The 5,577-nt window shown below is 39.1% G+C and overlaps 1 non-coding gene across 1 annotated transcript; it reads left to right on the forward strand.

Moving 5' to 3' along the window:
* The first annotated feature begins 1,618 nt into the window (after positions 1 to 1,618).
* Positions 1,619 to 1,725, forward strand: Gm22823. Its single transcript, XR_003951317.1, has one exon. It is a non-coding gene; the product is annotated as a U6 spliceosomal RNA (small nuclear RNA).
* The last annotated feature ends 3,852 nt before the right edge of the window (positions 1,726 to 5,577 follow it).

Genomic DNA, 5,577 nt, shown 5'->3' on the forward strand with positions numbered 1-5,577 from the left:
TTTCACTCAAGACATTGTATGCTTGTGTCTTAGGACATGGACAAATCAATTTTGTGCTAATCTGTAATCCCTTCCTGTTAGTATTCATGTTATTAGAATATGGCTTACTTGCTAACATGGGAGAAAGTCATCAAGATTCTTACCCAAATCTGAACTCTGAGATATACAATGATTGTCACCCTGGCAAGACATGCTCCCAGGTGAGACAGTGGTATGATGGTGTGAGCACAACCAACCACTTTCTCACTGGATATAAAGTCTGACAAGACTCATGACTGGCACTATTGATTGAACCAAATACCCATGAATGCTCAGAGCACAGGACCTAAAGGAGTTCTTACTAGTAATATCCTGCTATATGGAAATGGCATAAAACTGTCTCTTACTTTTACCTTTAGATATAAAGAGGAGTACACCTTTCACATCATCAGAGAAAATTCCCTTTACAGTAGACAATGATTATTAGAGACCCATAGTACCAGTTTGTAATTGTACATGGAATAAGAGACAATTGAGTGCTCAGAGCTCCATGACACGGCTATACATCAACCATAAATCCCAGGCCTAGGGAACGCATCAGAAGAAAAAGAAGAAAATATTGTAAGATCTACACATAGTGGGTAGGTATAATAAAACAGTTTTTCCTGGCTATGACAGGGATGTTGCACACATGAAAGCACAGTAACTGTAACTGTATGCACAAGACATACACAAGATATTTTCCAAGTAACACAGGCATTAATGAGGGAGGGACTCATGAAGTCCTATTCTTAAGTGAGGTGCTATTGGTTACTGACTGCTGCTGAGGAGAGGAGAGTCACTTTTCTTCAGGGATGAATAAATAGGCTCTGTTTTATTTTTCAACAGCACATGAATTTGGTCAGAAAGAGTGGTGTGAGCAGATATGGATGATTGGGAGGGGAGTAAAGTGTCAATATGATCAACATATATGTGTGTGTAATATTTTCAAACAGTAAAATAAATAAATTAAAAATAAATATGTTCTCCCTATCAATAGAGACAGGGTACAAATACAGAGATTTATGACTGGGCTATGAAGAGTAAATGTTGACATGCAACCACCCATCAGTATTTCTATACAGTTTACCAGCTGATATTAACTATGATGCAAACAGCAGCTGACAGAATAGAATAGTAGCCAGACAAGTATCAGGGAATTGTCTTCAGCTTGTCATGTGGAATGTGAGGCTCCAGGTAGTATCAGAAGAAACAGCTAACTTAACAGAATAAGTTGAGGTTGCCTAATTGGGAAAAATATATGCATTCAAGAAAGTGAACATTTACAAAGAACACTTCAAAATGTAATCCTACACAGAATTGTGAAATGTTTCATTGACAACACCAGAGGCAGAAGAAGAGTCAGTGGATCAAGTTATCCCATAATGTAAGGCTTTTCAATACAACCACATGCGGTTCTATAATCACATGATTTACTTATTGGAATTATGGGAACCACTGCTCTTCCAGTTTATTAGACTGAGGTACTCGTGTAATATAGCCTTTCTGGTTAATTAAGTTTTGGTTTAAAATGTCTTATTTGCATATTACACATACTAGTTTGTTTCATTTCACTGTATCTTTTAAAAAAGCTTTTAACGTGCTCGCTTCGGCAGCACATATACTAAAATTGGAACGATACAGAGAAGATTAGCATGGCCCCTGCGCAAGGATGACACGCAAATTCGTGAAGCGTTCCATATTTTTTTAATAGTGGGAGACTTCAACACACCACTTTCACCAATGGACAGATCATGGAAACAGAAACTAAACAGGGACACACTGAAACTAACAGAAGTGATGAAACAAATGGATCTGACAGATATCTACAGAACATTTTACCCTAAAACAAAAGGATATACCTTCTTCTCAGCACCTCATGGTACCTTCTCCAAAATTGACCACGTAATAGGTCACAAATCAGGCCTCAACAGATTCAAAAATATTGAAATTGTCCCATGTATCCTATCAGATCACCATGCACTAAGGCTGATCTTCAATAACAAAATAAATAACAGAAAGCCAACATTCACATGGAAACTGAACAACACTCTTCTCAATGATACCTTGGTCAAGGAAGGAATAAAGAAAGAAATTAAAGACTTTTTAGAGTTTAATGAAAATGAAGCCACAACGTACCCAAACCTTTGGGACACAATGAAAGCATTTCTAAGAGGGAAACTCATAGCTATGAGTGCCTTCAAGAAAAAACGGGAGAGAGCACATACTAGCAGCTTGACAACACATCTAAAAGCTCTCGAAAAAAAGGAAGCAAATTCACCCAAGAGGAGTAGACGGCAGGAAATAATCAAACTCAGGGGTGAAATCAACCAAGTGGAAACAAGAAGAACTATTCAAAGAATTAACCAAACGAGGAGTTGGTTCTTTGAGAAAATCAACAAGATAGATAAACCCTTAGCTAGACTCACTAAAGGGCACAGGGACAAAATCCTAATTAACAAAATCAGAAATGAAAAGGGAGACATAACAACAGATCCTGAAGAAATCCAAAACACCATCAGATCCTTCTACAAAAGGCTATACTCAACAAAACTGGAAAACCTGGACGAAATGGACAAATTTCTGGACAGATACCAGGTACCAAAGTTGAATCAGGATCAAGTTGACCTTCTAAACAGTCCCATATCCCCTAAAGAAATAGAAGCAGTTATTAATAGTCTCCCAGCCAAAAAAAGCCCAGGACCAGACGGGTTTAGTGCAGAGTTCTATCAGACCTTCAAAGAAGATCTAACTCCAGTTCTGCACAAACTTTTTCACAAGATAGAAGTAGAAGGTATTCTACCCAACTCATTTTATGAAGCCACTATTACTCTGATACCTAAACCACAGAAAGATCCAACAAAGATAGAGAACTTCAGACCAATTTCTCTTATGAACATCGATGCAAAAATCCTTAATAAAATTCTCGCTAACCGAATCCAAGAACACATTAAAGCAATCATCCATCCTGACCAAGTAGGTTTTATTCCAGGGATGCAGGGATGGTTTAATATACGAAAATCCATCAATGTAATCCATTATATAAACAAACTCAAAGACAAAAACCACATGATCATCTCGTTAGATGCAGAAAAAGCATTTGACAAGATCCAACACCCATTCATGATAAAAGTTCTGGAAAGATCAGGAATTCAAGGCCAATACCTAAACATGATAAAAGCAATCTACAGCAAACCAGTAGCCAACATCAAAGTAAATGGAGAGAAGCTGGAAGCAATCCCACTAAAATCAGGGACTAGACAAGGCTGCCCACTTTCTCCCTACCTTTTCAACATAGTACTTGAAGTATTAGCCAGAGCAATTCGACAACAAAAGGAGATCAAGGGGATACAAATTGGAAAAGAGGAAGTCAAAATATCACTTTTTGCAGATGATATGATAGTATATATAAGTGACCCTAAAAATTCCAACAGAGAACTCCTAAACCTGATAAACAGCTTCGGTGAAGTAGCTGGATATAAAATTAACTCAAACAAGTCAATGGCCTTTCTCTACACAAAGAATAAACAGGCTGAGAAAGAAATTAGGGAAACAACACCCTTCTCAATAGCCACAAATAATATAAAATATCTCGGCGTGACTCTAACGAAGGAAGTGAAAGATCTGTATGATAAAAACTTCAAGTCCCTGAAGAAAGAAATTAAAGAAGATCTCAGAAGATGGAAAGATCTCCCATGCTCATGGATTGGCAGGACCAACATTGTAAAAATGGCTATCTTGCCAAAAGCAATCTACAGATTCAATGCAATCCCCATCAAAATTCCAACTCAATTCTTCAACGAATTAGAAGGAGCAATTTGCAAATTCATCTGGAATAACAAAAAACCGAGGATAGCAAAAACTCTTCTCAAGGATAAAAGAACCTCTGGTGGAATCACCATGCCTGACCTAAAGCTTTACTACAGAGCAATTGTGATAAAAACTGCATGGTACTGGTATAGAGACAGACAAGTGGACCAATGGAATAGAATTGAAGACCCAGAAATGAACCCACACACCTATGGTCACTTGATCTTCGACAAGGGAGCCAAAACCATCCAGTGGAAGAAAGACAGCATTTTCAACAATTGGTGCTGGCACAACTGGTTGTTATCATGTAGAAGAATGCGAATCGATCCATACTTATCTCCTTGTACTAAGGTCAAATCTAAGTGGATCAAGGAACTTCACATAAAACCAGAGACACTGAAACTTATAGAGGAGAAAGTGGGGAAAAGCCTTGAAGATATGGGCACAGGGGAAAAATTCCTGAACAGAACAGCAATGGCTTGTGCTGTAAGATCGAGAATTGACAAATGGGACCTAATGAAACTCCAAAGTTTCTGCAAGGCAAAAGACACTGTCTATAAGACAAAAAGACCACCAACAGACTGGGAAAGGATCTTTACCTATCCTAAATCAGATAGGGGACTAATATCCAACATATATAAAGAACTCAAGAAGGTGGACCTCAGAAAATCAAATAACCCCCTTAAAAAATGGGGCTCAGAACTGAACAAAGAATTCTCACCTGAGGAATACCGAATGGCAGAGAAGCACCTGAAAAAATGTTCAACATCCTTAATCATCAGGGAAATGCAAATCAAAACAACCCTGAGATTCCACCTCACACCAGTGAGAATGGCTAAGATCAAAAATTCAGGTGACAGCAGATGCTGGCGAGGATGTGGAGAAAGAGGAACACTCCTCCATTGTTGGTGGGATTGCAGGCTTGTACAACCACTCTGGAAATCAGTCTGGCGGTTCCTCAGAAAATTGGACATAGTACTACCGGAGGATCCAGCAATACCTCTCCTGGGCATATATCCAGAAGAAGCCCCAACTGGTAAGAAGGACACATGCTCCACTATGTTCATAGCAGCCTTATTTATAATAGCCAGAAACTGGAAAGAACCCAGATGCCCCTCAACAGAGGAATGGATACAGAAAATGTGGTACATCTACACAATGGAGTACTACTCAGCTATTAAAAAGAATGAATTTATGAAATTCCTAGCCAAATGGATGGACCTGGAGAGCATCATCCTGAGTGAGGTAACACAATCACAAAGGAACTCACACAATATGTACTCACTGATAAGTGGATACTAGCCCAAAACCTAGGATACCCACGATATAAGATACAATTTCCTAAACACATGAAACTCAAGAAAAATGAAGACTGAAGTGTGGACACTATGCCCCTCCTTAGAAGTGGGAACAAAACACCCATGGAAGGAGTTACAGAAACAAAGTTTGGAGCTGAGATGAAAGGATGGACCATGTAGAGACTGCCATATCCAGGGATCCACCCCATAATCAGCATCCAAACGCTGACACCATTGCATATACTAGCAAGATTTTATCGAAAGGACCCAGATGTAGCTGTCTCTTGTGAGACTATGCCGGGGCCTAGCAAACACAGAAGTGGATGCTCACAGTCAGCTAATGGATGGATCACAGGGCTCCCAATGGAGGAGCTAGAGAAAGTACCCAAGGAGCTAAAGGGATCTTCAACCCTATAGGTGGAACAACATTATGAACTAACCAGTACCCCTG

Source organism: Mus musculus, chromosome 14 (genome assembly GCF_000001635.26).
Source record: "Mus musculus strain C57BL/6J chromosome 14, GRCm38.p6 C57BL/6J".
Classification (NCBI taxonomy): Eukaryota; Metazoa; Chordata; class Mammalia; order Rodentia; family Muridae; genus Mus; species Mus musculus.